Genomic DNA, 12,303 nt, shown 5'->3' with positions numbered 1-12,303 from the left:
AAAGCAGAACGGAAGAACGGAATTACATGATAAAAGTAGTGTAAAATAGAAAAATAAAATGGACAAAAATGACAAAAATATTGTTCATGTGCTATTTTCACTTATTTAATAGAATTAGATATATTTGGGCCATGATTGCAAGGAATATGAATTTTATTATTTTTCTCATGTATCCAACCACCAGCTAGCTATCATCGTCTCTAGAGTATGCTAGTCACATCCTTTGCTAGCCAATACGATCATCGCCGACCCACTGCTATTTAGTCAAGCTCACATTTCAACTCTGTTTCTCAAGAACCTGATTTTCATCATCGAATGAAATCTTCTTAATCAGTTGAAGACTGGCTACGTATGTACACTGGATTAATTCTCCTGAACCAAAAAAATAAAAAATAAAAAAAGCTAAAATTTCATCATATTTATAACAGAATATATTCATAATATTATTTTTTTTTTGAGAAAAATATATTCATAATATTATAATACTATATGTATGATAATATCACTTATTCTCAACCATATTTAATTTATTATATAAATAAATTAGTATCGTTGATTTATTGTATTTCCTCCATTACTTCTCTAGCCCCGTTCATCAATAAATATGGACATGTGTTTTATATTCAATAACACTTTACAATGTTTTAAAAAAAAAAATTAAAAAAACACTTTACAATAACAAAGATGTAGCTTTAAAGTCTCTCTCCCCTGTTCTCTTCTCCGTCTTTTCTATTATATTTTTATTTTCGACATGGTATTAGAGTGAACACCATCCTGTGCCTCTAGTTGCTATCGTCCGTGTCACACCCTTTTGTAGTAGCCATTGTGTTGCCTTGCTGTTTTCTTGAAAGTACACCAAAGTTGCTATGTTTACACTTAACAATTGCCGCTTCCTCATGCTTACGGCTCCGTGTATGCATATATGTTTTACACAATCAGAGCCATCGATTTCCTGGTACTATTTGGTGTCAAATTTTTTTTGTACATCTCATATTCAATGTGTTATTTGGTGTTCTTTTCCATTAACTACATTTCTTCCAAAGGTTCCTATGCACTTAACGGATCCCTGCCCTCATTTCCATCGTTAATCTCGTACATCGGTTTGCTTCCACCCCTACAAAACTTCTATTGTCTTTTATTCACACCATTCACCACCATATATAGCTTCTATCACACTCCATACCAGGGGGGAAACCTTTTAACTTGAAATCCACAAAATATAAAACTTTGGTACAAAAATACTCCAAAATCAAATGTCACAAGAATTCTTCCCAAAAGAATAAACTAAACATTGGCAAAATCTCTCTTAAATCATATCAATCCACTTATAACGTCACCTAACACTTATCTCACACATCTCTTATAATCCTATCACGTGTCATCTATTCCAACTATCACAACTATCAAATATTTGAAAAATAAATAGTGGATAAAGGATGAGTCCACCGACTCAATAAGCAACGGACCTATACTTGTATGTAAACAAAAGCTAGTTATAAAATGTAAAAATAAAAATTTCTCAAAGATATGGCATTTTCAAAAGCATTTCAATACAATAATAATATTTGCAAATTTATACCTTAGGCACAAGCATAACTAAAACAATATTAGGGAAAAAAAAAAAAAAAACAGAGGTCATGTTTGCCTCTGTGTCAGGATTGTACATTTTGCAGATAGCCAAGCAAAACATGAATCACCATGTCACCAAAGTGATTGCATTGAGAACAGAGACCATGGATACCCTTGTGGACGGGTTGTGCATTTTGTGCATAGCTAGGTAGAACATAAATCACTTTGTAAGCAAAGTGATTGCACTCAAAATAATGTTTACCTATTGCAGGGTTGTGTATTCTGTAGATAGCTAAGTAGAACATATATCATTTTATCACCAAAGTATTTGCACTCAAAACATAAGTCAGTTTTATCTCATGGTAATGTTATGCATTATGTAGATAGTCAGGTAGAGCATAAATAACTTTGTCAATAAAGTAATTGCACTTAAAACATAGATCATTTTACACCAATCACTTTGTGTTCTGCCTATGTTGCGTGGCAGGGTCAGAACAAAGGTTTCAAAATACACACACACATGGTAGCCTTAGGTTTGTGAGGAAGATGACACCGTGCATTGGTTTTTAAACGAGCGGCTTAGAGGCTTAGTGCAATCGGATTTGGGTTTTCCATGGGTTTTTGATCTTGGGTCGATTTAGGGTTTAGTGTAAACTGGGTCATGGGTTTTTCTCTATCATTCTTATTTGGGATCTAACAAAAAGGTTGGCTTGTAGGTCCAACCATATCATGGGGCTTGCCTATTTATTCATCAAAAAATGGGTCGAAGTTGTCCACTAAATACTTTTGAGCTTTAAAAATAATTTCTCGAGCACAATAGCAATTAATGGGCTTTTATCCAATTATTGAGCCCAATAAAAATCATTAACCCGTCAAAATATATTTTGGACCCGTAGTCTATTCAAAAGCACCCACTAAACCTGAACCTTAAAGTATATTATTGGCCTATGAGCCTAATTAAAAGTCTCTAGCCAACCCCAATAAATAATAATTCGTAGTATTATCTAATATGGTCTACTAAACCTCCTTTAGGCGCAAGAAAATTATTCATAACCCATTCCATATAATTTTGGAGCATGTTGTTACAACTTCCGTGTAATATGCTAGGTTTTCTAGTGCGAATGATATTCAATTTCGGCAAGCCATCCACCTCATGCCCCGCCTAAAGTTTTCTTCCTGCCCTCCATTTACACCACGAGCCACATATCAGACTCATGCCTGGTCGTCAATCAGATCCCCAAATCCCATCCATCTGGTTGGCAACGTGATCTTATTTTCAAACTCAAGATAGCATACTCATCATCATCTTGAGTTTGAAAAGGGGATGTTAGAATATATTTATAATTATATTCTAGCATATATATATAGATGTTAATATGACATGGTCTCTACCATATTTAACTTATTGTGTAAATTAATTAGTGTCGTTGATTTATTGTATTTTCATTATTTCTCTGGCCTCATTCATCTATAAACATGGACATGAAAGATGTAATCTTTAAAGTCTCTCTCCCCCTTCTCTCTTTTCCATCTTCTTTTCAATCAACTCAAATCAAGACTTGATTTGGTTATTATCTTGATGAAGATATCTGAATTTCATATTATCTTGAAATTTATCTTATCTTGTGATTTTGTATTTTTTCTATAAATACATGGGTCTATGCTTTATTCAATTCGTTGAGAATAATATAAATAAATATATAGTCTTTAAAGTTTCCCTATCCTCATTGTCTTTCTTGATCTCTTTTGCATCTCAACTTCTATTATATTTTAATTTCATTATGTCGTACGTGTTATAGAATTAATTATTAAGAGTATACCCGCCCTAACATTTGTTCTTCTTTAAAAAAAAAAAAACAGAGAGAGTACACCCGCCCTTCAAACAATATGGGAGGGGGCATTTTGTACCAAGTGTCCTGAACTCAATCAAACCGCACCGACTTAATTTACTAGTCTCGTCATTTTCGATGTGTCTTAATTTTACTTACATATTAAAGAGTTTTGTTAAGTATAAGTAAATTTTATCTTCGGTCTAGAGCAAAAGAAAATATAGAAGAGTTTTATTAGGTACAAACAGATTTTGTGTACTAATTTGCGTATTGATGACTTTTTTATTTAAAAAAAATATAAAAAGAATTTTGAAAGAAGAAGAAAATCTCCTATCTTATAAAAATTATTATTTTTAATTCACATCATTTTATTAAACATATAATACTTTACATATTAATATTAGTGCATGAATTAATATACAAAATATATTTACAAGAAGATTTTTCCAACATAAAAACTACCATTTAGCGAGAATTCTGTATGCATTTAGTTGGCCATTAATTACATTGGGACGTGGCCGCTATCTTAATTTTGTTCGATCCTTAGCAGCAGGTCTATCCGCAGGTACGTACTACATGCATGGCTTAGTTGGCACTTATCATTTTATGGTAGAATTGGTGTTTAAAGGTGTAGATACCTATATAAGTTACTATATATTTGGTGTAGATTCAAATTGATTTACTTTTCTCAAAATCAATCATAATATTATCAGTTATATATCTTTTTTTTTAAATTATATATTTATTTTTAAATTATATATTTATGTTCATTCTTATATTGCCAGTAAATATTTAGTTTTAAGTTTGAAAGCGATTCTAAGTTTTATTTTGACCAAATTTTTGGTAAAATTCTTGTTTATTTATGTATTAAATTCTCATACAATAATTTTGATTTTGATTTTTTTTTTTGAAAAAATCTTCATAATTTCGAATTTTACGGCTATTTAAATCCGGCTTGTGGGCTTCATAAAATGATTTCAAATTTTATTATTAATTAATATTATTCAAAGTTTTCTCTATATTTTAGACAATTCTCTTGTATTCTCTATATGAATTACCTGTTGAAACTAGCCTATAAAATAATCGTTATTCTATCTAGCATTAGGTGGCATCAAAATTTCAGCATCTTTCTTGGAGTAATATCTCATCAGTTTTCATGACTGGTAGTTATGGTTGTGGTCGTGGTTCTAAACGAGGAGTCTCACACCATGATTGTAACATTCAGGATGTGATGAGTGAGTATTTGTAGAGGTAAGTTGCAGAGTTAACCCGGCATCTAACGGTGCAGGATATCAGTAATCGTGAGATGGAAGATCATGATTCCAATTTCAATTTTGAGAATCCATATCACAATCGTGTTCTATTCTGGGAGCTCAATGGTTTGGAGGAGTGTAATGAAGACCTCAGTTTTAGAATTGATTCACCAAAATTTCCTGGTACTCTTCATTTTGAAGGTTTCTTTAATTTATTGCATGAGGTTGAATGGATTTACTATTTCAAGGAAGAAGAGTTTGAGGATACACTACAACAGATGGCACTTTTCCCTGCGATTTATAATCGCCGGGAAAAGTGAAAAAATCCCCGCCAAATACATATATCGGCGATTACAAACTCGCTGCATATTCGCCGATACTATTCAGTCATTTCCGATATACTGTGGTGGAAACTAAAAATCACAGCTAAAACTAAAGGATTTCGTAGCGATTTTTGAATCGCTGCTAAAGGAATTTAAAAACAGAAAGTCATTTACCAGAGATTAAAAAATCGCTGTCAAATCATTTGCCAGCGATTTTTGAATCGCTGGAAAAGGACTTTCAGTTAACTTCATTTGGCAACGATTAGAAAATCGCTGGGAAATCCTTTACCAACGATTTTTTAATCGCTGGCAAAAAACTTTCAGTTATTAAATTCTTTTGGCAACGATTTAAAAATCGCTGGCAAAGAACTTTCGGTTATTAAATTCCTTTGGCAACGATTCAAAAATCGCTGGCAAAGGATTTCCCAGCGATTAAATGAGCGTCGCCATTAAATACTCTTTTCAGTTTTATTAGCCTATTGCCAGCGAAAAAATAGTCTTTTCCGACGACTTTTAATCGCCGCAAATAGTATTTTTAAAAAAAAATTATAATACAGGTAAACCTATATGGCTGTCATGGCCTAAAACACACAACATTATTATCATACAATTAAATCAACCTATTATATCTTATAAATTCATTAAAATCTATATTCATTCCGGGTGGTTCAAGACTATATATATAGTTCTTCTTGTGTTACTGCATGCTATTTTTTTGCACTCTTTCCCTGTATTATATAAAGGCCACTGATTAATTGATTAGTCAAGATCACAACCTTTTAATCTTCTTTTTAAATGATCAGAATCCCAACAAAATCTACTTTTTAATAGGGGTGCTACCCGCACCATACGGTGCGGGGTAGGCCCCCCCCCGCCCCCCGCCCCCGCATGGGGCGGATGGGGAAAATCCCCCCCGTCCCCCGCCTCCGGTGTGCGGGGGCGGGGTACCCCGTCCCGCACGACGGGGTACGGGTGTGGGGGGCAATCTGTCCGGCCCCCCGCATCACAAAATCCACAAATCAACGAATCCACAGCGGCAGGCGCAGGTGCTGGAGCAGGCACGGAATCAGCGGCAGGAATCTTCACGTAGCCCAATTTCTTGGTGTTGACGTCGTCATCGTGGTCGTCTTCATCGTCATCGGAATAGGGAGAGCCGTAGCGGAAGTCGTAGAAGCGGTTGGAGAATAGGGACCAGGCTAGGTACATGGTCGCGGCAGTGAGGGCCCCACAGCCGACGCCAAAGAGCAGAGCCACCACCACGCTGAGGATGTCCTTGGTGCGGTCCCAGAGCGAGCTGTAGTCGTAGTTGGAGGAGGAAGACAGGGACTTCTTATACCCCAACCCGAACGGCATGTCGTCCCGCTCGATTGGACGATCCTGCACCTCATCGTTGACCGGAAAGACGAAGATCTCGGAGGGGAAAGCTCAATCCAAGGTGGGCCTGGGACTGAAACGGCCGATCTCGGTGACGACGGTGACGACTCCCGAGGAGGAAGGGTTTTGCTTGAAGGAGAAGGAGTAGGAGGAGATGAAGAGCGTCTTGCAGGGCCTGGCGTTGGTGGAGATAATTGAGAGAGAGAGGATGACCAACTGGAGAAGGAAGAGACGCTGAGTCAAGGACGCCATGTCCACTGATTTCTGGGGCCTTCGTCTGCGCGTTAGGAGATGAATTGCTGAGGATTTGGGAATATTGGATTGGTCTCTCTCTCCGTCGGATAACTTGCATGATCCCCTGCTTAGATCTAAAATTGAAGATTTTCAAAAAACTTTGATTTATGAGGTTTGCTCGGAACTTCCTAATGCTTTCTGGCATAGGAAGAGACATGTTGTTTCTTTACCTTATGTTAAAGATTTCTCTGAAAACTTAATTCCAACCAAAGCAAGACCTATTCAAATGAATAGAGAAACTTTGGAATTTTGCAAAAGTGAAATCCAGGATCTTCTTGCTAAGAATATCATCAGGCATAGTAGGTCACCCTGGTCTTGTGCAGCTTTTTATGTTTAGAAAAATGCTGAGATTGAGCGAAGTACACCCCGTTTAGTCATTAATTACAAACCCTTGAACAAAGTGTTAGAGTGGATTCGGTATCCCATCCCTAACAAGAATGACTTGGTTCATAGGTTAAGTGATGCAGTTATTTTTTCCAAGTTTGACCTTAAGTCCGGATTTTGGCAGATCCAAATTAGGGAGACAGACAGGTACAAGACTGCTTTCACTACTCCATTCGGTCACTATGAGTGGAACGTCATGCCATTTGGGCTGAAGAACGCTCCTAGTGAATTTCAAAACATTATGAATGATATTTTTCTATCATTCACTGATTTCACCATCGTCTACATAGATGATGTTCTTGTTTTCTCCAAATCTATTGATGAACACTGGAAACATCTTAAAACGTTTCTTGAAATCATCAAAAGAAATGGACTTGTTGTTTCTGCAAAAAAGATTAAACTATTTCAAACCAAGATCAGATTCCTTGGTTATGACATCTTTGAAGGCAAAATCAGGCCCATTCAACGAGCCATTGAATTTGCTGACAAATTTCCTAATGTCATCCTTGACAAAAACTAGCTTCAAAGATTTCTTGGTTCAGGAACCCATGGGTCTCCTGATGGTGTCAACACCCTGATTTTTACCATAGTTAAACATTTTGTTGGAACCCCTTCCAACATTACAAACCGAGTTTCTGATTATTTGAATAATTTGCGATGCAATAAAATGTCTGATTATCGTTGGTATAAAGATGTTTTTATGTCTCGTGTTATGCTTAGAGATGATTCTCAAAAACCTTACTGGAAAGAAAAGTTCATTGATGGATTGCCTCGATTGTTTGCCATTAAGGTAAATGACTCACTTACTGATATTACGGGTTATCTGAATTATGATGATTATACTTACGGTGACATTGTAAGTACTATTCAGAAACTTGGTATTAGTATGTGCAATGATCAAAGGATGATTGCTCAACAGATGAAAGATAGAAAGAAAGCCAAATACGAGATGGGAAACTTTTGCGAACAATTTGGCATTCCTCCTATTGCTCCATCTGTACAGCGCAGAAAGAGTTCTAAAAAGTTTGCAAAACCTCGCAGGAACTATAACAGATCTCGTGAGGAGTTTTATAAAAAACCTGTTTCAAAATCGGTTTCAAGAAAGAAACCATTTCATAAAAAGGTTTCAAAAACCCCTGCAAAGGGAACATGTTTTAATTGTGGCCAACCTGGACACTATGCGAATAAGTGTACAAACAAGCCACAAGGTTTTAAGAAGAAGCTTAATGAGTTAAATATCAATTCCGTTGATCAAGAAGATCTGTTTCGCTTACTCGAACATGGATCTCCTACATCCTCGGATGATGATGAACTTAGTTCAAGTGGATCTGATTACCACTCGGACTCTGATCATATTAACTCACCAAATATCAAGTTTGGATGCAATGATTCTTGTTGTGCTTCTAAAGTCAAAACAATCAATGTTTTAGACGAAGGAAGAGAACAAGGACCTGTTTTGAGTAAAGAGCAGGAACATGAAAACATGCTCCTCTCTATTATCTCACAGATCCAAGACCCTGAACTTAAAGAGAAATATCTCAGAAAGCTTAAGGAAACGATGACCCGTAAGGATCCATCGACTTCCAAGGGCAAGATTTCTTTTGAAGAAACTTTGGGACGTTTTCAAAAACAAAAACCCAAAGATATTTCATTAAATGATCTACAGCATGAAGTATCTCTTGTTAAAAGGGAGATTACTGAACTCAGAGAAGAGATCAAGAATCTCAAATCTGAAAATGCATCTTTTAAACAAGATTTAGCATGTTTAAAGTTGGATAAAGAATTTGATCATGAAAGTCCTTCTGGTGAAGAATCGAACCAGTCAGATCATGCTGAACCTTCTAGTCCAACTAAGGAAATTTGTTTAGTTCACCGTTCTGTTCCACAGAAATGGTTTTGTTTGGTAGAAATTGTTGTTAATCATGAATATAGATTCTCTGCTGTTGCCTTAATCGATTCAGGAGCGGATCTTAACTGTATCCGAGAAGGCTTAGTTCCTACCTCCTATTTCGAAAAGTCCGAAGAGAATTTATTCTCGGCAAATGGATCTAAGATGAAGATTCGTTATGAGTTGAATACAGCTCATATCTGCCAGGACAATGTTTGCTTTAAGATTCCTTCTGTGCTTGTTAAGAATTTAACTCATGATGTTATTCTTGGCATGCCTTTCCTTAACATGATTTATCCGTTCCTTTCTGAAGCTGATGGGATCACCACTGACCCCTTTGGACAGAGAGTTAAGTTTAGATTTGCTTCTAAGTTTGAACATGATACTGCTAGAAGATCTGTGTTTTTGCTTTCTGCAAAAAGAAAACATTTAGATTTTCTTAAACAAGAAATCAAATTCAAACGTGTTTCTGATAACTTGCATGATCCCCTGCTTAGATCTAAAATTGAAGATTTTCAAAAAACTTTGATTTATGAGGTCTGCTCGGAACTTCCTAATGCTTTCTGGCATAGGAAGAAACATGTTGTTTCTTTACCTTATGTTAAAGATTTCTCTGAAAACTTAATTCCAACCAAAGCAAGACCTATTCAAATGAATAGAGAAACTTTGGAGTTTTGCAAAAGTGAAATCCAGGATCTTCTTGCTAAGAATATCATCAGGCATAGTAGGTCACCCTGGTCTTGTGCAGCTTTTTATGTTCAGAAAAATGCTGAGATTGAGCGAAGTACACCCCGTTTAGTCATTAATTACAAACCCTTGAACAAAGTGTTAGAGTGGATTCGGTATCCCATCCCTAACAAGAATGACTTGGTTCATAGGTTAAGTGATGCAGTTATTTTTTCCAAGTTTGACCTTAAGTCCAGATTTTGGCAGATCCAAATTAGGGAGACAGACAGGTACAAGACTGCTTTCACTACTCCATTCGGTCACTATGAGTGGAACGTCATGCCATTTGGGCTGAAGAACGCTCCTAGTGAATTTCAAAACATTATGAATGATATTTTTCTATCATTCACTGATTTCACCATCGTCTACATAGATGATGTTCTTGTTTTCTCCAAATCTATTGATGAACACTGGAAACATCTTAAAACGTTTCTTGAAATCATCAAAAGAAATGGACTTGTTGTTTCTGCAAAAAAGATTAAACTATTTCAAACCAAGATCAGATTCCTTGGTTATGACATCTTTGAAGGCAAAATCAGGCCCATTCAACGAGCCATTGAATTTGCTGACAAATTTCCTAATGTCATCCTTGACAAAAACCAGCTTCAAAGATTTCTTGGTTCTTTAAATTACATTTCAGATTTCTATAAGGATATGAGAAAACAATGTCGCCCTCTTTTTGCGAGGTTGCGTTCCAATCCTTCTCCGTGGACTGATGTTCACACCAACATAGTTAAACAAATCAAGACACATGTCAAAACTCTTCCGTGTCTTGGGATTCCTACTTCAAATAGCTTCAAGATTGTCGAAACTGACGCCTCAGACGCAGGCTATGGCGGCATCCTGAAACAAGTTGTTTCACCTGGTTCCTCTGAACAGATTGTTCGTTTCCATTCCGGAACCTGGAACCATGCACAGCATAATTATAGTACTATTAAAAAAGGGATTTTATCTGTAGTACTATGTATTTCTAAATTTCAAAGTGATTTGCTTAATCAACATTTTCTTTTACGCATTGATTGCAAAACTGCTAAAACTGTTTTAGAACAAGATGTTAAAAACATTGCATCAAAACAGATTTTTGCACGATGGCAAGCCATTTTAAGTGTTTTTGATTATGACATTGAATTTATCAAAGGTTCTAATAATTCAATCCCTGATTTTCTTACCCGTGAATTCTTGCAGAAAACATGAGTAAGAAGAAGAAACCGGTTCCACCGATTACTTCACCACCCCCCAGGCCCGTTTTACCAATGCTTATGCCTCCAGCATCTGCATCAACCCTGGCTTCCTCCCCACTGGAGATAGCCAATAGATTTACAAGTTCCTAGGCCGATTCCCCCCAGTTCCTTTGTTTCCACCTTAGTCACTCCATACGATGCGTATGCGAGCCCCTTGACTACGGTAAACCCCAGATTTCCTGCCGCCAACAAGGCAGAATATTTCTTAAAAACATGGTTTCAGAATCTGTTTTACATTGAGAAATCGGTAAAAACAAATCCCTTCCAGATTGCTTCTGATTATTTTCCCCGAGGTTTCGATTGCTTCTGATTATTTTCCCCGAGGTTTCCATTGGATCCCTGAGGATCTAAACAAAAACCTCAGCTATTATCTTGGAATTTTGGTTAACACCGGTTCCATTTCAGTCAAACCCATTTACTGCAAAGTTGATCCTGCAAGGGTCATCTTTCACAACTGTTTTATCATTTCAGTTATAACCGAAGAAGAATGGGAAACCCACCCTTCTACCTTCAAAACACTCAAGGATTCTAACGTTCAGTATAATTACCATGATTATATTGAAGCTTGGTTAAGATTTCCTTTGTTTCAAACACCAGCTATGCAGCACTTTTGGTTCTTCAATTTCAACAAGAACTGCAAGCAGTCGTTTCCTTTATGGTTCCAGAAATGGTGGCAATTTTTTGGCCCCATTGACGATTTATTTCCTAATAGTCTTCAAGAGGCTATTAAACATTTTACCATTTCCAGTGTATCAAAAATGAAAGGACGAGACATCCTGCTCCCGCCCTTGCTCCATTTCTGTGCCAAATACAAAACTCCCTGGATTTGTAGATGGCAATACACTAAAAAAGATTACATGTTAATTCGACAATATTTTGTCAAGTGGTGGGATAAATTTCCTCACACTAACGATATTGTCTCCAGAATTTCAAATGATTTTCCCCTTGTTGTTCCTAACCTCAAGGATAAACAACAATTTCCTTCCCCCACCCCAAATCAAGCTTTGATTACATATCCAACCATTCCAGGTTTAAGTGATCAGGCTTCAGGTTCGGGATCAAAGAATTCTTCATCAAAGTAGAAGAAGAAATCATCTTCAGCCAAAAAGAAGAATTCTGCAAGTTCCTCCTCTTCTTCAAAACAGACGAAGCAGGATTTACTTTTACAGCTTAAGCAGTTGAAGAAGTTTATTGAACAGACCTCCAACAGTGAAGAATCAGATAAAGAGTCAGAAGCTTCGTCAGCAGACTCGACGGCCTCTGATCCGTATGACAACACTTTTGGTCATGACTCAGAAGACTATCCCCCTCAACTGGGAGATAATTAAATCATGCACAACCTCGGAGTCTCAGCTTTTTGGGGGCGGAAAGGTGATCATCACAATCAGACAAGCACATTGAAGACAGAAATGCTTTCGGTGC

The 12,303-nt window shown here is 36.6% G+C and overlaps 1 pseudogene; it reads right to left on the bottom strand.

Annotated features, from left to right (window-relative positions):
- Nucleotides 1–277: 277 nt before the first annotated feature.
- LOC122304960 lies at nt 278–6,651 on the bottom strand (annotated as a pseudogene).
- Nucleotides 6,652–12,303: the final 5,652 nt, after the last annotated feature.

The sequence above is a fragment of the Carya illinoinensis genome, chromosome 3 (genome assembly GCF_018687715.1).
Source record: "Carya illinoinensis cultivar Pawnee chromosome 3, C.illinoinensisPawnee_v1, whole genome shotgun sequence".
In the NCBI taxonomy this organism is placed as follows: domain Eukaryota; kingdom Viridiplantae; phylum Streptophyta; class Magnoliopsida; order Fagales; family Juglandaceae; genus Carya; species Carya illinoinensis.
The sequence above is the reverse complement of the archived record's forward strand: the minus strand, read 5'-3'. Positions and strand labels throughout refer to the sequence as shown.